Raw genomic sequence first — 23261 nt, 5'->3', positions numbered from 1 at the left:
AAACAGCAAAACCTCACGGTAATGCAGTAAATACAAAATACTACATAGTACAATAAGGCCCTAAGAAACAGGGAATTAGCCCAAGATTAGAAAGACATCATAAAGACGTGATATACATCAAAAGCAAAATACTCAAATATATACGTAAGAAAAAAAAACATTACATCATAACAGTACAGCAAACTTACATCATAAACTAACCAGGCACACATACATATTCCTCATACTAACTACCTGCGGACGCCATCAGATATAGGAGCGGATTGTCCGCGGCCTCTTCACGTCAAGGCTACCCCCACATGCACGGGGGACCCCCTAGTCGCTCACTCGCGAACCTGTCCGCTCCCACTCAATCCTTAAACCGATATATATACTTCGCTATGGATATTTCCAATATATTTCGAGGACCACTGACCTGATTTCTAAACAAAATTAATAATAAATAGATAAATTTAGGTGAATTTTTAGGGCGGTAATTAATAATTTACATAAAAGAATATTATAAAAAAGTTAAACAGAAATAATTATTTTTTTCAATAGATTACATTAGCAAAACCCATAATTTTGAAGAATAAAAAAAAATAAAATTGATGCCATTAATCTTTCCTAGTATTTATATACAGCTTAAGATTTAATCACCCATCATAAAGTCGAATACAATTCTTATTTCTAAAACCTAAATTTATTTTCTTATATAAAGAAAAATAATAAAAAAATCTTTACGATTTCTTAAACAGAAAAATATGTTATAAAATTCGCACTAGTTCTAAATTATATAAGGTGTTATGTATTTTCTTTTTATACGTATAACTAACACTCAAAACTGATACAGATTCTGGCTGTTGAGTCCTCCCAAGGCATTACACAACATCCGGGAGAGAGTGCTCGAGAAACCTCCACCCACGAGCAACAGAAGAAACCAAGTCATCTTAACTCGGCTTGGTCATCTTAATTATTGGATACACCAGGCTTATCACGCTCACCTACTTGGCTCTTCTCAGAAGATCTGTGAGGCTTGCAAGGTCAAATAGTCCGTGTACCACCTGCTCGTTGATTGCCCAATCTTTGGAACCATCCGACAAAACTTAGACCTGGGTTGGGATATGAAATTTCTATTAAACCAGAACGAAGGTACGTCTTTTGCGGTTCCTCTCCTACAGTGGAATTAAGAATACGATTTACTGATTTATGTATTTTATTTTGTATTTATTGTTGTCACTTGTCTATGTTTGTTATTTATTGTTCCTAGTTCTTTATTGTTTATTTCTGTTCTGCAATTATTTAAGCTACTTAAACAAATATTAACAAATTTATCCGCTTCTATTAATAATGTAATAAATATTTTTATTAAAATTGAAAACAACCTGAAAATATTTTATTGTATAAAAAACAATAAAAAGTTTTTAATATTTACATACTGAAACGATACGAAATTCTAAAAATTGATGTAGCTCCAGTTTTTATATTATAGAGAATTATTTTTTTTAATTATTAACATACTACCTTAGAAAAGGAGCAGATATCATTTCAAAATTACGAAATATTTTTCATAGAGTAAGTTCTACGATATCCATGTATTTTTTTTTTCAAATAATTGTCGAGTTGAATATTCTCTTACTTGCTGAAACAGACGATCTGAAGCTACTTTAGACCGACTTCAAAAATGGAAGGTTATATATTCGACTCTTATATTTTTTTTTATGTTTGTTCGCGCATAATGTATTCCCTATTAATCCGATTGAAATAAACCTTGTTGCAATCGATGAAGTAGCTTTTCGCGGTGGTACCATGATGTTGCAAAATCTTTTTAGACACAAAAAAAACTGGTCTGAAATTGACAAAAAAGATTTTTTGCTACCCAGCGAGTGTAAATCTTGATATTCTATACGTATGCGTCACGGTAGATGATGTTATATGGTCTTCTGTAGGGCAGGTAATTGAAGTTACTGTACAAGAATGTAGCAAGTTAATAAAATCATCAAAAATCTAGATATCCCGTATAATATACATTATATATAATACACAGCATCGGTAGGGACAGTGGGATTCTTATATGTGCATGTATATAGATCACATTACATGATCTTAAATGTTCATTTTTTTTCTAAGTATTTTATACTGGAAATGATATCTAACCGTATCTTCGAAATTACTTTTTCCTTATTCGAAATTACTTTTAGAGAATATTAAGGAAAATTTGTGAAATCTTTACAAAGATAATATACACTCCCAACTTCAACTCATAATGAATATTATTCTGCTGTTTTCTGTAATTCATTTCTAATTTTTATTAAATTATTTATCGTCTAAAATTCTTGCTAATGGCTTTTATCACAAGAAAAGTGAACAGTAGTTTTTGAAGGCGTATCCTTTTTTAAATAAAAAAAGAAAAAAAATTAAATTAACTTTAAAAATAATTAAACCCACTTTAAAAAACTCACTAAAATTTAAAAGTAATTCTTTTAATTCTTTGAACTTTATTTTTGAAGATGGAGGTATATTAATAATTATAATCTCATCGGTTGTTATTATTGGTTGATTTTTTCAAAGTTTATTTTTCTTCACCAAATTTTTTATAGTATTACTTCCAACTTTATTCATTTTGATTTTATTTTTGATAAATTTAATAAAATCATGAAAAAATTATTTATTTATAATATCCATCATTAAAGGAATAGTTGTCCGGGTCAATTTATCATTATTATTTAATTCAAACGTTTTTCAAAAATTGTATGATGATCGATCACCGAAATAAACAAGTTTGTAAATCAATTTGTTTACAGGCTATACATTCCTTTTTTTTATTACATTTCATATATTTTTAAGAAAAAGAGATTATAAAATCAATCATACGTTGGTAGTGTAATCATAGTTTTTTTTTTTAATAAATTTAGAAAATTTATTATATTAGTAATATATAAAAATTCTTGCACAGTTGTGTGCAAGAGGACCGACTTTTTGTTATCTTATTTTGTTTCCTTTTGAAAAAGTATCAACAACACCTTCTAACCTATTTTTTTCTTTTTTGCTAATAAATTTTTATTTATCGGTTTCCTTAAAAAAAAAAAAACCTTTCTAAACCGTAAGTTAATCGAATTAGGAAAAATGACAAGAATGAAGATCATCCGTAAAAACACTGCGATAGAAAAAAGCTTAAAAACACAAGTTTCAACTCACTGCATAAAAATACACACACAGTAAACATAACCTAAATATTTTTTCAACCTTGAATTCACATCAACAAGAACAACTCAACCAATCTTCATCAAATTTCCATACGCACAAATTCAGTTATACTACTACAGCATATCAAAATTTCAATTAAATTATTACGTTTTAATAAGTAATTAATAGTTTTGGAGATTTTGGAGCCACAAGTTTTTTAAAAAGGCATATTCATATATAAGGAAACCCAATTTAAGTAAATTGTATTTTCGTACTCCTCATACCTCAAAACTTAAATTAAATTTATTTTCATTACTCCTTTCCATTACCATCATACGATCGAAAGTAATACCGTACTTTTCTTCGAAAAGTCGATAAAAAAAGAAGGGGTAATATTTTGACAAAAGAAAGATTTTTCTGTTACGTGCTAGAAAACTGCAAAAAATAAAATTTTACATAAAGAATCAGTTAATTACATTTCACATTCAAGAAGAGACATGATATACAAAACAGACTTGTAGGAATAAAAAAGAGACATAGGTATTAGAAAATATTTAAGAAATATTTATATAATATTGATATTAAGAAGTATTTTTAATATTATTAAAGAAAATAAAATAATAATTTAATTTTTAATAAATAAAGTATTTAATTAAAAATATATACCTATATCACAAAAGGAAATATCTCGTTATCGTAAAAAAATGTTACCGCTTTGTAATTGCTGTGCTAAACCCAAGAGGGTAGCTCCACTGGTCTATAATTAGATAATAGCTTGTAGAAGACGAGTTTCGTTCTTAAATATTTACTTAACATTTTATGTTACTAATTTTTATTGATGTCTAAGGCAATTATTCATTTTTAGATTAATCTTTAATTACATTACTACAATACTACAAACGTTTTATTCTTTTTTTTGTCACTTTTATAAATTTATTTCTACATTTATCAGTATATTACAGTAATTACATTACTACCATAAAAACCTAAAAAGATATTTATAATTGTTGATCTATAAGTCCCAGATCAGTTATACGATTTAGACCCGTATTTAATGACTAAAAATTGTTTTTTATTCCTGCACAGCCCGGAAATTTGTAGAACAAACCTTTCTAACCAGAAATCATAATTTTTTTATATTAATGATTATTTGTGTTTTCTACTACAGTTCTTAGACATAAAAATATATATGTATATCGATAAAGGTTGAATTCTATCTACTCAACCTTACTACTTTATACCTAGACACTCAATCGTACTTCACTACTTACTACTTTATACTTTATATCTAGTATTATTCAACAAGAAAGGAAATGAACTGTTTTTTTTTTTCTTACAAGTTGCGCAATACATCAATTTCACTACAGTTAATAACATTATTACAAAAAAAAAAAAAAAACACTTGTCTGAAATATGATTTATGTCATGACACATTAATCAGAACAAACTAGTACAGTCATCGTTTCACCAGTTAACAAAACTATTTAAATAAACACAATATAAATTTATGTTATTTTGTGTGATTTATAGTGTGTTTAAAAAATATTCCTCTAGATAGCACAAGAGTGATTATGTTACCAAAATAGTTCACCAATAGTTCTCTGAAAGTCGAAAAAGCGATCAGACCTGGCCCAACGGAACGGAACGCAAAGATAGCGGGAGATTTATGTATCGTCCTATAAATAGTAGACTCTGGACAACAGTCCCTAGCTCTGCTGGGTCTTATTATCGGACGGGTAAATGTCTACTTTTGTCTCGGTTACATAATGGCTTTGTTTAAAGTCTGGAATGCGTTCTCATCCCTACAGATCAGTTCACCGTGAAGTTCGTCATACAGGAATAACCGTCGAGAGGAGGTTATTATTTGCCGATTGCGAATAAGGCGCACTAGACACACTCATGGACATCTCATGACTCAGACCAATACACTCTTTTGTGTTCGCTGCGACTGCCAACTAACGGTACATAACATCCTTGTAAACTGTGTCTGTTACGCAGCACTGCATCGGAAATATAAACTAGGGACTAACATGCAAACTGTATTAGTGAACAATACGACGATGTTATCGAATGTATTTTTATTTCTTGAGTTCTGTATTCGAATATTTAACAATTATTTTAATGTGTTTTAAAATGTGTTTAATTTCCTGTGATATTGTGCTATTTTATTTTATTATGCTTTTCGTGTATTTATGCCGTTTGGCGTACGCCAGAAGGTAATTTTGTTATTTCATGTTAGATTTTTAATACTGTACTTCACTGTGGCTGTATTTCGCCTTTGCCATACAGCATAGGCACTTTACATTTATGCTGTACCGTATGGGGAATATTTTTCGTTATGATATAACGCGTTTTAATTGTTAATATTTTTGTTATATATTACTCTTAGTTAACTTACAGGTTTGGTGTTGTCTATTTAAATTGTTTTTTATAGTAATTTTGTATCCGGGTGCTGATAACGACACTTCGTTGTGCGCCCAGAAACAAAAAAATTAACTTGAACTACCTTGGGAGACTAGTAATGTATTTGCGCATTTCCCGGGCACGATTCCCCTTCAGTCCGTCCACTGAAGGTCTGTTGGTGCTAGTGCCTTCCAGCCTAGCAAGAATTCGTCAGAAAGGTCCTAGTTGTTGAAGAATGCAATGCACTTCTCTCGCCGTAGGGAATCGCATATACTGACGATGGCCTAAATTGTAAATTGGACGAAAAGAGGATGGTTCGTGAAACTAATTTTGTAGACCTCTTCACTTTCGTCCTTTTCTTTATCTTGCCTCGGGCCGGTCAAGCCTGGACTGGGATCAAATTCTGAGTTACAGGTACTTCTTTCACCTGGCACGACAGTAGATTAAAAAAGATTTTAAAAAATTCTTCAAGTAGCCCAAAATATTCTTATCTGAGATTTTATAATATACCACAAAAAAAGATTAAATGTCTAGTAATTTTTCATTGGATTAATAAATCCTTCAAATGTATAATAATAATAGCGATAATTTTATTTATACAAAATATTATAAATTATTATTATTATTCTATAATCTTTATCTTCTTTAATCAAATTAAATAATATTTCTTAATAATACAGTTCAGACCACATTTCAAGTTATTGGAAATTAGGTATGAGAGAGGCAAGCCTGTTTCAGAAATTACCACCATATATAATTAATTAATAAAATAAGATCAAAAATAAAACATATCTATTTAACACTAACTTAAATGAGGGATATTTAGTATTCACCATAAACTTATAACGTATTTACCGTAAATAGAATTCAACTCAATTGACGAATTGACCCTGATTATTGTAATCAAACTCGAATAATCAACCATTCTAATCGAGAAGACAAATACCATATCAGGATCATTATCGTTATATCAGTTGTATATCACACATATATTGAACAACATGAAAAGCCAGAGCAATTAACACATTCATCAAACAACGCAAATAATACTGCAATAAGTTCACAAACCAATCAGATAAAATGACAATTGGTCAATCCACAGGAAAAAACGCTCTGGATCATTCATCTTAAATATTTCATTCAAAAGTTATCTTTTTCTCGCAAAATAAGTCCCAGTTTCCCTGATATTATCAAAAATTAAATTATAAACCTTAGGAGCCATATAATTAAACGATTAAAATTCTCACTTTTTAGAAATAATAAATTTATTTTAGAATAATTTAATTTTAGAATAATAATTTTTCCAACATTTATACCAGACTGTACAATATAACGATCTCCTGCTATACCTATGTTTTTAAATATTAGTCTTAGCTAAAATACAAGATAGAAAAATTAAAAATAAAGGAAAAGAAAAAATCAAACATCCGAAGTTATCAATTAATCTTAAGAGTAAAATTGCACATTTTTACAATTTTAAAAATATGCAACTGTATATGTGTTTCAATGAATGTGTTCTTTTGATAATAAATAAAAATAAAAAATAAAAAAAATAAATAAATGTACAACAAAAATTAGTCTGGTCTTAAAATTGAAGAGTTAATAATTTCACTGAGTAGAATTAAATTTTTATTTTCTGTAAATATCTAAAAATTACAGTAATAATATTAATTATAATTTTTACAAAATTATTATATTTTGTTTGACAAAAAAAAAACCATACATTCATAAATTAAACATAATACAATATAGAAATTGTTAACTTGGAAGTCAATCGCTTTACGCTGATAGATTAAAAATATATTATTTACTAAAAAAATACAAGTCAAGTTTTACTTTTGACGATTTGCCATATTATGTTTATAACATTCGGCTATGAAATTTATTTAAAACTATCAACTTTATAAACGAGAAACCGAACAAAATTTATTATATACAATTTTTTTTTCAATTCACGCGATAATATTCTTCATGGTAACTTTATTTAATTTTTACGTCTACATTTTTACTTTTAAAAATTCTCTATTTTTTCACAAATTTTGGTTTATCATTTGAAAAAGTGTTGATAATTTTAAATAACAATGAGAAATATTTTATGTAATAATATTTTTCATCAAAATTAATATTGTAATCCACATTTAATAAAAACCTGGTAGAAATTGTATAAATAACTAACAACTCAGTTGTTAGTTATTTATATAATAACAATATTATTATAACAAACAGATCAAATACAATTAGCTAATACATGCATTTTGCACAAGTAAATCACAAAAACAAGATAAAAATATATGTTATAAATAAAAATTGATAGAAATTTTATAGGGATAGTATAACGGAAATAACAGATTTTACAAAAACCTGTTTTCTTTAATTTTTGGGGCTAAAATGCATCTCTAGCGAATAAAATGTTTTCTATAAAATTTATCTTTGGAATTTTATTTTATTTAATTTGAAAATGTAATTTTTTTTAACTCCATGACATGATGTATTAGAAAGCATCATTAAACTTCAAATGTGTCTCCTTCTAGGCGGGTTACAGTTGATGATATTTATTTTAAATGTAAACCTTGTCTTTTGGATAATAATTTTTGTGGTAACTTATCCGAATAGAACGGGTTGACCAACTAAAATATTTGGGTGTTATAATTGATGAGAGTATCAACTGGAAGGCTCATAAAACTAGTATGAAGGGTTACGTGAATTCAGCGCTTAGGAAATTCTATTATCTTAAATATATTTGTCCAATTTCTGTCCTTAAAACAATATATTATTCAATTATTAATTCAAAATCGAAAAATACGGCATTTGCTGTTGGGGAGGTACGTATATTTCTACTCTCAATCCTGTTATGATTGCTCAAAAGAAGATTGTAAGAATTATGACTAAAGTAAATAGATTCGAACCATCCTTCCCACTGTTTCAGAGATTACAAATCTTACCATTAAGGTATATTTATGTTTATCGGGTTTTGCGGATATTCTATATTAGAGGAAGTTATATGAGGGGTAATAATAGTGTTTATTCAGGCAGGCTACAAGCACAGAACCGTGTAGCTATTCCATTTCCGAAAAACGAGGCTTATAAACGCTTCTTCAGTTGTGCCCCTAAGTTATTTAATAAACTTCCAGTTTCTATAACATCCGCAACTTCTCTACCAATCTTCTCCAAAAGGCTGAGACTATGGCTTTTGACGTTGCAGGATATTCAATTTCTTTTTAATTAACAAACTAATTTTTTCATTTTTCATTGAGTGACACTAATTTATTAGTCATTGAATAATCGTAATTAAGTTATGAATAAGTAAGTGTTAAATAAGTCGTTAAGTAATCGTGTAAACATTGAAGGTAAAGTTCTATTATGTGTAATTTTCTTGGGTTATAAATAATTATTAAATGAATCTTTGTGGTTTTATTAGCGAAACTTGTTAGCATCCGTCTTAACTGATTATTTTAAGAACTGATGGTGACCTCAACACAGCTATGCGCTAAGGAGGCACCTACCTATCCTTAGTACATATACTTTTTTTTAAAGTTATATTAATAACTTATAAAGTTATAATAAGTTATATTAAACATATTTAAAGTTTAATAATAAAGCATTAATTTAAGTTTTTTTGTTAGTCTCTAACTGTTTTTTTGTTTTTAGATTTTTTTTTATTAGATCAAATCTAAGAATTTAATGTTAATTTTTAAGAACCTAAATTTTTTAATGAAAATTCATTTAACGCTACGTTTAATTAATTAAATTAGTTTAAATGTAGTAGTAATTAAAAACAAAATTAAGGATATTGTGATTTTAATTAACTAAAGAGAAATTTTGTAAATTAGTTTATTAATGTTAATTTTATATTTTTCAGTTATCATAATTATATGTTACTGTATATTGTAAAAACATTATTTTTTGTATATGTATTTTGGAATAAAGAATTATTATTATTATTAACTTACATCCTAAGATTTTTTTTTAATGCATGCATTTTGCACAAGATACGTGACAATTAAATCTCTCAAATAATATTATTAAAAAACAAAAACAATAATTACACCGTTTTTAATCGAAATACAAAATTTATACTATTCTTTAACTATTTTTTTCAAACAGTTATAATAATTATATTTAATATAACAATCTAATGATTACTATTATAAATAGATATATTTTTATATGATTTACCTTTTAAACAATGTAGTCATTCGAAAGAGATTGATTGACAATTGTGATTTAAATATTTAAACTGATATTAAATATTACAAAGCCAATTAATTCTGACGTAATCATTTACAGAGTTTATCACTTTGTATTAATAACTCTATAATGCTATAACAAAATAAGGTTAAAAGGCAGATTTCATATTACCACTGAAAGTTATATATTTTTATTAATTTTAACACACATATTTTATTTCATTTATTTAACCCTTTATATTGTTGTTTTAAATATTGAGATAGTATTAAACAAAAGTACTAAGTGGCAATATTATTATAAAAAACAGATCAAATACAATTAGCTAAATTATTATAAAGAAAGAATTATACAAAATATCTGTCATTTAGATTCGTAGTCAATTTATAAATTTAATTTTAAAAGGACGTAATTTTCATTCCAAGATAATTGTGTTTTTTTGTATTAAAAACAAAATACGTATATAACAATTAATGAAATCCAATAACACACACCCACACACACCCACACACACACACACACACATACATATATATATATATATAGTTAATTTTATATTGTATATATATATATATATATATATATATATATACAATATAAAATTAACTCAAAATTAATTTTTTGTGTTAATATAAGCAACCGAGAAGTTTCTTTTGTGATAGCTGAATAATCCAGAGTTTATTCGGGTACTATTCTTTTCAGCACTATCGATGTGCTCGTCAGTTTTCAGAGTGTATATGTTTAAAGCTGTTTTCTTTCATTTTTGTGGCGAAAATGCATCTCTATTGAATAAACGTTTTTCTATAAAATTTATCTTTGGAATTTTATTTTATTTAATTTGAAAATTTATTTTTTTTTAACTGCATGACGTGATGTATTAGAAAGCATCACTAAACTTCAAATGTGTCTCCTTAACTTATATCCTACGATTTTTTTTTTAATTCATGCATTTTGCACAAGTAAATCACAAAAACAAGATAAAAATATATGTTGTGAATAAAAATTGATAGAAATTTTATAGGGATAGTATAACAGAAATAATATTTCATCACGAAAGAAAAAACACTTTTTTAGTCTTAATGGGACTTTTATGGACTTCTACATTAGAAGTTATACAATATTGAATCTTGATGTATTTTGTTCGATTTATCTTTTTTTATTTTATTTGTTTATTTTTTTAAAAATTAATATGAAAAAATGAAATAATAATAAAAATGAAAGTAACGTAGTTTGACTAGTTTTTATGGCTTTAATTAAAACCAGTACTTTTAAACTTTATCTCATTCTTTCGATAGACTCCTCAACAAAAATTAGTTAATGTAATCGGTTAGGATATACGGTTTTTACATAATCACGTTTATAACATACCTGCTTTCAAAAAGTTCTTTGAAATAAAGTAATAAAATTTAAGAAGAGATACTACCATTTTTTTGTATTTTATATCATTTATGCTAATTTATATTTCGATTTATGATTTTCAATGGGTTTGTTTTATCTGTTTTCTTTTTAAGATTTTAAGAAGTACATTGTATATAAATTGATACTTTTCACCGAATCCTTAAATTTAATGAAAAATATATTCACTGAGAAAAACATATATATATATATATATATATATAAGTACAAAAACGTGATAGTGTAACGTTCTTAGAATATTTTTCTGCAAAGTAAATATAAATATATATATATATATATATATATAGTATGTATTTTTATCTATTTTAAGGGAAAAAGAGATGAAGAAGTAAAATAACATGAAACTGAGTAAAAAGTACCATAGAGTGAAGATGGAGAAGATGTATATATAGTTCCACTAGCTGTAAATATGACAGACATTGTAAGAAAATGAAGAAACACAAGGCCCGCTAGCTCTCTACCATTGTACAAGTTTGCTTCCAAGGTACGATTTTTTTTCTTCTCTCAGTCACAGTAATCCACATCTACATCTTATGCAAGGCTATGCAGTGTGAGATAGTACAGTATGTAAATTTCTTACTTATTTAGCTTGGCTAGGTCCTAGTTTTTTTCTTTCCTATTTCGTTGTCTTGATAATAATGCATTCATTCCACGAAAACTAGCATTCAACTACTCACCTTCGAGCTAAAATAGAAAGCATGTACGAATTTTGTTTGTCTATATTCTTTATTAGTATACATATCATACTTACATATATACAAGTAATATAAATTTGCAAATTAATGTAGTGTTATGTTCGCACATACCGGAGAGAATTTATTAAAATTTTACATTAAAAAAAGCCTATCAACTAAATGCTAAATTTAAACCGACAAAAAAAATACAACGTTAATTTAAAAATAAAACACTGAATAATTATTAAAATAATTACCTCTAAAGTACTTACCATTAATGTATATTGGATAAATTATTCATTGCCTTAAGCCTGAAGCTTGCCAGAAAAAAAACTGTTATTAAAAACCACACATAACTGAGTTACACATTTTTTTTTATAACATAAATATTATTTCAAACCAAGTTATTAAAAATACGGAGGTATTTTGAAAAATTAACTTTAATTTAACATTCAAAACAACAAACTAATTAGGTTGAAAATACAGAGCAATTACCGCTTTTATTAATACCAATCTATGCAAAACAGAGCATGATAATGAAATTCAGAAACTCCCGGAAGCAAAGCTTAGCAAAGATTGCTTTGCTTATATGACAACTAAGTTAGGAAAACAGAGATTGGCAACAGCTAAGACCAAAGCTTCTCTTTTATATAAAATTAATCATTAAAAAACACATAATCTAAGTAGATTAAAAAAAAGTCCATTATCAAACTTGACATTATTTAAAAGTTTTATATAAGTAAAAAAAAAAAACAAAAATAGTATTGCAGTCTGTTAAAACCAAAATGTCGATCTGATTGAACAAATATTTAGCTAAATTTCTTAATCCGGGTGGTCTGAACTAATTAATTATTTACGTATAATCTTTTTGAACTTTCAGAAATGTTTAAACATAAATACATTTACGTTAAAATATTTTCTATATTTATGTTTATCATCTAAACAAAATAAAGATGTTTGTAATGTCTTTATTTATGTTTACGCCATCTTTAATATTTTCTGCAAATGAATCCATTTTCCACGTATTGCTATGCCTGGGATTTTCTTTCTATGGGTAATAACGACAAAAAAATTCTGTGAGTGACTGCAAGTGCTGCCGGTTGATATCCTTCTCTATCGTATATTCGTCAAATTTTGGAAAAAAAATGTTTGCAGATATTTTTTTAGCCCACCGCGTTTGCAACACATCGCGGAGTGTTGTGTTTTTTTTTTGAGTTATAAGTTTTTTTTTTTAAATTAAAAATTGAGCGCATGATACAGTATAAACTGAAAATGTGTCACATTTTATTGCAATACTTTTTGTATAATGATATGAAAGATAGTTTATTAGTTCTTTTGATTACAATTCTTATTTCTTAACATAAAATGGCTATTTATCACGGGTCCAAATCCTCTGAAAATAAATAGCGTTTATTCAAGAAAAAATAGTTTAATAACTAAAAGCTATTAAAACATAATTTGCTCTGATAACATAAGTAATTTATTTATCAAGGACTCAAACATCCTTCTAAAGGAAATTTTTGTGATTTGCTCACAAAAAAAAAAATCATCTGTCAACTGATCTTTACAATGTAGAATCAGAAATTACAAAGAATATTGTTCCAAACATTGTTTTAGGTAATATTTTTTTTCAAACTTGAGCTCAGTCTCCCTCTTTCTCTCTCTCTGTAAAAATATACATCATTTGCTTTATTTATGTGCTCTTGATGTAACTCAACAAAAAATATTAAAAATATTTTTTTCCGACTTAAAAATATTTTTCGAGCAACAACGCTAAAAAACTTTTTCATATCAAACTGAGAAACCAAGAATTCACTTTTGTGTGACGCATTTTAACAAAAAAAGAAAAACATTAAGCTAAAAAAAAACGTAGTGATGTAAAAGGGAATTTAAACAGGTTTTATGAAAAAACAAAATAAAACATTTCAAATTAGGACGCTCCATCTCATGGTTGTAGAGACTCTTTTTTGTGATTTTCGCCCAGAGGAAACATTTTTTTTTAGTAGATAAACAGTTAAAGATAAAATTTAACACTATATTTATATAATATATTTGTCGGAATATTGAACGCTGGTTTTTCTGTCAACCTTTTGGAGCTCACGGACCACTAAATACATAATTTTAAATCCTGTGTACCACTAATATGGAATTTTTTTTTTAAATTTAGAAATAAATTTGTAAAATAATAGTTAGAGAACTTCCGTTTTATTAATAGGAAATTAACTTATTTAATAATAAAACAAAATTTAATTATAACAAAATCTTTAAACATTTAATTGTAACAAAATTATGAAAGTTATTACAAAAAAAGTGAAACTAATTTATACATTTCACATATTAAGTGTGATATTTGTTCCTGGTAGTTTGAAATAAGTTTGATTTTTGTCTCTAATAACGTTCCTGCACGACAAAGAGCCATATTTTAAGGTGAGATCGGCGGAGTTTTAATTGCTGAGATGAAAATATATTTTCAAAAAGATATTTTTTTAAATTTAAATCAAAATTTTTATTGGTTTTTCATTTAGGAATGTATTATCACTTGGTCTTTATAAGGTTGACTATAATTCAGCTTTGAAACTGTAGTAAGATGATAGATAGATAGATAGATAGATAGATTAGTTTTTTATTTCCATTCTAGCTTAAATTGCCATCTTCAATATTTTCTGCAAATGAATATATTTTCCACTTACTGCTATGCCTGGGATCTACTTTCTTTGGGTAAAAAAAACAGATATTCTTTAGCCCACCACGTTTGCCGTATAGTATCTGTATTCGCAGAGCGGGATGACTTTTATAATAGTTAACAATACTGAAGCTCAGTGTTGTTTCCAGCATATGTTAAAAATGTTTTTTTTTTTGCGCGATTGTAACTTTCTAATTTTCAAATGATAATTTATTAAAAACTTATAAAAAGAAGTCATTCTTAAAATATTAATTATGTTTTATTTTTAATAAAACATAAAAAATGCAGATAATTTCCAGATTTTTCTGCGGACCACCGGTTACCGATCGTTGTTCTATGGAGTATTGATTGCATAATTCGAAAAATTTAATCTAATTATATTGTTAAACCTAAAATGGAATGAACATGCCTTTATTGTTTGAATTCTATTATTCAACCTTACGTAAGCACAAAATAGAAAAAAAATACAAATTTATTTATGATTTATTTATATATCATTACTCTAAAATTTTTAATATTATTTTTTTTTTTATTGTTAGTATATTTGAATATAACAATTTTAAATTACAGCAGTTTAATTAAGTCCTCTTTGATGGTGAAATTGGCATTTTATACTAAAGAAAAATATGATTTACAACAGACCTCATTATTTATTTCACCAATAACTTTGTAACTTTTACCTTAATTAATTTAGAAATTATGTTAGAAAAACCTAACTTCTTCTGTTTCTTGTTTTTTTTTTGGTTTTTTTTAATCTAATTAAATACAAAATTTTAGGATGATAAAAAAAATAACTTCTATGAAGATATTTTTTTAAATCACTACCCTATTTCAATTTTATTATTTTTTTATATTTATTTCAATTTTAATTATAAATGTTTTTGTTTTTTTGTTTGTTTTTTTCACTTGCAAAAATGTATTTAATATGTTAGTAGAATGTACAATTCAAGCAATTTAATACGTGTAATCTGAAATACCCTAAGATATGTTGTAGAATTCAGTAAAACATGAGAAAAACAAATATAAATTACTATGTAGGCCTAAACAGAAAGATTACTCAAAAAAATAGAATCAATATTGAAAACGTTTCAGGCTTATTGTACAGTAGAAAGATAAAATCAAAATCGGTCTCATCACAAGGGCGCCGCGAAATATTTTAAAAACTTCATAATTAATTGAACCAAGACATTTATAATTATTAATTTACTGTTAATAAAGTAAAAAGTAATGAAGATACACGAGTTTTATTTGTTTTTATCTCTAACTTACGAGTAGTTATACCTTTAGTTAGGGTAGGGTGCCATGGAAAAAATTTAATTTAAAAAGGGCGCCGCGACTCGGAAAGGGCGCCGTAACTCGGAAATGTTTGGGAACCACTGTTCTATATAAAAAATAAAGGTTCAACTTAACAATAATAGGGAATGGTAAATTATTCTAGCGCTTTCGGATTTTACTCGTCCATCTTCAGGAATAATCGATTAATTATAAAATTTACAGTTGTGTATTTAAATAGCAGAATAGAAATTAAAATTTATTTTATTTCATTTTAATTTTCTTTTTCCTGATGATGGACGAATAAAATCCGAAAGCGCTAGAATAATTTTACATTCCCTTTTGTTGTTAAATTGAACCTTCATTATTTATATGGTTTACATAAAATACCAACGGTGCCACGCTAAGAAAATTCAACTATGTTCTACAAGGTAGAAACACAGCTCATAAAGAAAAAAAAACCCTGAGGAAAACTGAAGCAACAGGGTTGATAATTTCAACATCCTTAGACGATAAGATCAGATAAAGTTGGAGACAAGTACGTCGGTCGGTAATACTAAAATTATAGAAGTATTCAAAAAGGTTCAATGAAGCAATATGGGTGATCTCAAAAAAGGATAGAGGGAATCAATAAAACGGTAAAGAATGAAGAAAATGGAGATTGAGAAATATAAGAAAAAAGATAAGGCAAGTACATAAGTGGATTTATAGAAAAATATCCACATAGAAAAGGGATAAGGGCGACGAACCAAAAGAACTGGAACTGATTGGTAAAGATTCATAACCATTTTAAAAATAAAGACATAAAATTTAAGACATTACTAGAGACCATAAAGGCATAAAAAATCTCGAACAATGAAAAAGAAAAATAATAAAGTTCTAACGTTTTGTTCTTTCCATTAATCAAAAATAAACCGTGCATATATAATAAAATCAAACAATAAATTTACTCATCATATGTAACTAAATAATACAAAAATGAATAGGTGTTATTTATGATAATACTGATTATAAAATGCATGTTTTAACTGTGGTGCAGAAAATCTTAATTTGACAGAAAACCTGATTCTTGGAGTTATATTAAACCTTTTTGAAAATTTAAACCTATACCGGAAATCGAACTCAGGGTCTGTATTATAATCGTAACTGTACGCCTCGCTAATTAACATATTAAAATGTTCAAACTTTATCGCTTAAAAAAAAAACAAAATTCAAGAGGTACAGTAATCAAAAGTTCACTACTACGAACTTCACTATTGTTGGTAAATCTTTATTATTTATACAGTTTACATAAAATACCAACGATGTCATGCTAAGAAAATTCAATTATGTTCTACAAGGTAGAAATAGTTCAAAAAGGAAAAAAACACTAATTAAGTAAGCATTAAAGTTGTCCTACCGTACAACCATACTTTGCGAGTAGATTATTCTTCTACACTACTCCTACATTTTCATTATCTTCATCCCTTCAAAGTAAGTTCACAGTAGTCAAAATTCCATTTTCCAGTTTTTCATGAATAATATTATTTCGTAATTATCAAAAAAAAAAAAAAACGTTGATCAGAATTCAGAACTTTTACTCCGTTGAAAAGAAAATAAATTTCACTGTTCAAAAAAGCAGATGTTCATATTTTTATGGATTTTTTTTGTGAAGATCGTTTATGTTTTTTACTTTCCTGGTATCATAGCTCTCTGCTGCAAGAAGGAAAAGTAATCAGTCAAAAGATGGAATGTGGGTTTTAAAAAAAAAATTGCATTTCTCTCCATTTTATAACTCACTAACCCCCAAAAAATAGAAAACAGTGATAATATATTTGGGGGACAATTTTATTCAAAATTTTACAAACATAAAACTACTTTATATTATTCTCAGTACGTGGGGCAAATCAAAAAGATTTGTCCCAAAATTCCCCTTTTCTAAAAAATTTAAATAAGTAATGTTTTAATTTATTTTATGTTTTTAAACCGAATTTTTTTAATGTCTTCCTAGGAATAATAGTGATGCAAGCAATCCAAAAAATTACTTTGAGGGAAAAGCCGACCAGTTTAAAAAATCGATTTTTTGAAATTTTCAAAACTTTTTTGGTTTATTTAAAAGTTTAAATAATAAACTTTTAGTAATAATAATAATAAGACAATAAATTTTCATCATAATTCCCTCTCATTCCCAAAAAAATAATCTCGGATAACTTTTTATTGGTTGTAAAGTTTTTAATTATTTTTTTTTTAGGTTCTTCTATTTAACATGGTGAAAAAATCTTAAATTTTCTTGAAAAGTGATTTTGGAGAGGGAGCAGAATAAAATACAAATTTTTTAAAGCCTTTTGGTGTATATTTAAACTTATAATGAAAATATTACCGCCCCAAAAAAGAAATCTTACGTAATTTTTATTCATGTATGATTATTTTTCTACTAAACAAGAGCATTATGTAATTTTTTTTTTTACTTATTTGAATTAAGTAAGCATTAAAGTCGTACAGTACAACCGTACTTTGGTTTAAGTTTTGTGAGTGAAAATTAAAATACTTTGTTAATAATATTTTAGTGCATTCTTAGTCTAATGGTTGGACATACGTGAAGGAACCCAGGGAATCTGTTTCTAATCCGATGATTACAAAAAAAGGCTTTAGTGATTACTGGATAAAGCTGAAATTGTGATACCACCCAAACGTACAAATACAAGGTGTGGCTATTAAATAACGAGACTAATGCTGTAAAATATTCTATTTTAAATTTATACATATTTATTTATCACTTCAATATACACCCCTCCACTATCCATACAACGCTCAATGCGAATTTTCCATTGTTCGAAAGAGTGCTGGAAGTCTTCTTCTGTGAGTTCTTTTATGACGCGTGTCGCTTTTTCTTTCACAGCTTCAACGGTCTGAGATCTTTCTCCTTTTAATGCAGATTTGACCTTGAGGAAAAAACAAGTCACATGGTGCCTGGTCAGACGAATAAGGGGAATGGTCTAACTGGGATGTTATACTTGGCTAGAAACGTCTTGACAGACAATGCAGTGAGAGCCGATGCATTTTCTTGATGGAGGAACCCATGACTTGTTCTTCGATAATTCGGGTCGTTTTTTTTTCTTATTTTTTCATGGAGTTGAGTAAAGATCTCAAGGTAGTATGTTGATTAATAATAGGTTGACCTTCAGGAACCCAGTGAATGTACACAATTCCATGAATATCGAAAAAAAACAAGTATCATCGCTTTGAATTTTGATCATCATCTTCAACGTCTTCAAAGCCATGTTGGAAATGCTTAAACCCCTAAAAAACCCGCGCACGAGGTAAACATTCATTGCCATATATTTTTTTTTTTAATAAAAGATATGTTTCAGTAGCGGTTTTTCCAAGTTTATATGAAATTTCTCTAATAAAACAATTATCATTTTTTCGGCAAAAAAAAAATAACAGATGTTATTCAAACGAAGGCCACGGCCAGACTAAGTCTACAGAAACTGGAGTAGCACCAATCGAAAGAGAAGGCTTTACGCTACACAGCTGTCGATCGTATGAATTTGACGCAAGCGTAGTTCTTCTTTGCCATCATTAGTCTCGTTATTTAACAGCCACACCTTGTACGTGTGAAACTCGTTTGATATTAAATGTTATATTTAAATTTAGCAAATTTTATATTGTAAAAAAAAAAATGTTTCGGTATCATAAAATAAACTACATAAAAAATGATAATGTATTCTTAGTAAGATTTTTTTTTTTTAAAGTAAAATATTACAAAGTATACGATGAAAGCAAATATAATTTGAAGAAATTTTTGAAATACGAATATTTTTCGTAAAAGAACAGATAAGGGATAAAAGAAGTGGTTTTTAACAAACCAAATATTAGGGTTAATATGCGTGAAAGAAAGAAATATATATATTTAAAAATACATAAAGAAAAATGGAAAAGATCTTTTATCATGTTAGAAATTTGTATTCCAAACACCATAGTATAATGTAGTATTTACTAAGATGTTAATGAACAGTAAAAATCATCCAGCCACAGGGGAATTTATATGTATATACATATATATCCGCATATAACAAAAACGCATCATTTTACTAGTTGCCTGTACTGTTGTTGATAATGATGATTATAATAATGATGATGATGATGAGCCACTGTGCTGTTGTAGTTAGATGAAACGGAATTTTTCATACGGTTTCCTGCTGTGTAAGAGTGAATCCTTTGATCTGTAGAAGTAGTTTTAGACTCATTGTACTGCAGTTATTATCCTGTGTAAACGCTGGCAAAGCTCAATTCCACCACTCCTGACCCACCAGCTCTTGCTAGTCAAACCTGGTAGTACTACTACTACTGCCTACCCTACTCATAACTCAACTCTTTTTATTTATCCTTAAGCTCCTTTATTCATCTCTTTACTACCATCTCATGCCAACATTTTAAATACTGTTGTACTACACACAGTTCGTATATCCTATCGTCATTTTGTTATTTATAAGTAACAAATTTTTTTCATACATCTATATACTATATAAATACACACATAAAAGGTTCTTTGATTAAGTAAATTTATCACACTATGAAGTCCTTTATTTTAAATTATATGCACATAAAGAAAAATTAAAACAGTTTTATTTTAAAAGGTAATTTTTGCACGTTTTTATGGTTACGTAACTTTCAAATTTCTTTTGATGTTATTTTTATTCCAATTAGCTATTCTTTTTTTATATATCAGGAAATTCTTCGACATCACTGTGGTTATAATTTTTTATCAATTGTAAACAGAGAAATAATACAATTAAGTTAATATATATTTCAAACAAAAGCTTTTTTGAAATAGTATTTCCTTTAATTTTTTTCTATTCAAATTTGTTTTTTTTAAAATGAATTTTTAACAATTAATCTGGAAAAACGTTTCACTATAAGTATTAAGGACTATCATATTTTTTTCTAAAATATTTTCCGTAGAAACAAAATTAAAATAATATTTACAACTGGATGATGCATGTACAACTACCGCATCTTCCTAAATACTAATTACAACCTTTAAATCTCTAAACAATGCCGATAGTAAAATACACTTTGCAAAAAGGCTTATGTAATTATGAAAAAGTAAGTACCAGGTACGCTATCATAGATTAACAAACTGCATAGTAACTTATTTTTTAATATATTTATCTTTTCGATTACACTTTGTTATTATTTTGAAAATATTTTAAGTTACCTTTTATCTCATTCAGTAGCAATTACAATATTTTACAAAATTTATTCAAGCTCTAATCTTTTTTTTCAAAAACATCTGATGTAGACACCACATAACTTCTTGGTACGCCTATCAAATTATATATATTTTTATTTTAAATAAAACGTACATAAAATTTTATTCCACTAATAAGTTCTGATTTTTTTATTTATTTGTTATTATTGAATGATTATTTATTGTAATTTTTTACAATCAGAGGTATATTGATTAACAAATCAATATATTTAAATTAAAATAAAAGTTAAAAAAAAAAGAAGATGAAATTGGATTTGAACCGATGTGCCTTCCTTTTGTAAGATGAAAATATTTCATTAATTAAAATTTTATTTGGCTATAACTCTGGAACCAATAAGAATAAGTAACACTTACGATACATCGTTGAAAAGCTCTCAATAGAGGGCTTATTACTGCACTTAAGAAAAATTCAATCAATTTTTTTGGGACGGTGGGCTTTTATGGACACTTTTGGTCAAGTAAAAAGGAGGGGAAGCACAACTGAATGTTACAACAGTCCTACATTCAAAATTTCAACAAGCTACGGCTAATCGTTTTTGAGTTATGCGAGATACATACGTACGTACGTACAGATTTCACGCCGAAATTAGTAAAAATGGATTCAGGAATGGTCAAAATGGATATTTCCGTTGAAATCTAAAAACCGGAAATTTTTCAATACTTCCTTACCTTTGTACAAGGAAGTAAAAAAGAATTGATGATTTATGAAAAAATTAATCAGGTTTTTAAAATTACACTGGTATTATTTTTAAAATACGTAATGCAGTCTATGATGTGTGTGTGTGTGCGTGTGTGTGTGTGTGTGTGTGTGTGTGTGTGTGTGTGTGTGTGTGTGTGTGTAACATTGTTCCTGTTTACTGTGTATTTGAAGCTTAAATGAAACAGAACAATTCAAATTTTAATAATATTAATTTTATATGTTTTTTTTTTTTTTACTCGCATTTATTTCAATAATCTTTGAATTTTTTTGCAATATTTCCGTAGTGAAAATTTAAAAAATTGTTTCACTAAGACGAGGTTCGGAGGATACATTCAAAATTTCACAAAATATTCATTAATGTTGAATATTCACCGTAAAATATGAAAACAAAATAACTCCATGTAATAATATATTATGTTATTTCAACCCATTACTAGAATGAATTAATTACATTATTTTGATATAAAAGAAGAGACAGTGATGAAAATTCTGCTATCAGAAATGACAGCTTTGACAATGACATTATGAATATTATGAATATTGAAAATTGAGATAAAATTACAAAGCATTTCCGCATAACTAAAAAACTATTAGCTGTAGGATGTTGAAATTTTGGATTTAGAACTGTTGTAACACCTAGTTGTACACCTACCCTTTTGACTGCAATTGACTGAGCGAAAAGTATCTTAAAAAGCCCAAAATCAAAAAAAAAAAAAATGTATTTTGGACTCTTTTTTAACCGCAGTAATAAGTATTGAGAGCTTTTCAACGATAAGTGGTACTGATTTTCATTGGTTCAGGAGTTATACCCAAATAAAATTCTAAGTAATGAAATATTTGGGTCTTACAAGGGAAGGCACATCGGTTCTAATCAGACATTATTACGTTCCGTTATTTTATTTTTTTTAACTTTTTTTTAACACAGCCGAACACACCTGGTTCGACTGTGTCAGGTGGAAGAACGAGAGACGTCAGATTCCGGTGGCCTTAACACCAGATAACGTCGTCAGACACATGCTCCAGAGTGAGAATGGATGGAGGGAGGTAGAGAGAGTGGCTCGTCTCGTACTAACAGCGAAGAGGCAGGAGGAACCCCCTTGATGTGCACACGGCCCTCGATGTCAAAAGAGGCGTCAAAATGTGTTTTGTTTTTTGTAGTTGTTAATGTACATTGCTAGGTTAGGAATTTATGAGATTATATTATGTGTCTTTGCTCATGTTGTTGTTGGATTATGCTGCCGGATATACCGATGGAGTGGGGGGATATTGTGTGTGGTGCTCTACCACTGACGGCGAGGGAGGCATGGCGCAACAAGTAATGAGGGGTCATGGGAATGCGTGGGGGATCGAGGACAGGTACAAGTCCATCTTGATGCTTGATAGGGGCCATCCTCTATGCCTAGGGTGTTCGGGCCTACTCACGCGCAAGAGTGAGTGGATCGGAGCTCCCCGATGATGGCATGGGGGACCCTCGAGATGTGCACGGGGGACGCGTAACTGCGAAGGGCA

This window comes from Lycorma delicatula, chromosome 7 (assembly GCF_047948215.1).
Source record: "Lycorma delicatula isolate Av1 chromosome 7, ASM4794821v1, whole genome shotgun sequence".
Classification (NCBI taxonomy): Eukaryota; Metazoa; Arthropoda; class Insecta; order Hemiptera; family Fulgoridae; genus Lycorma; species Lycorma delicatula.
This window is presented reverse-complemented; position numbering follows the sequence as displayed.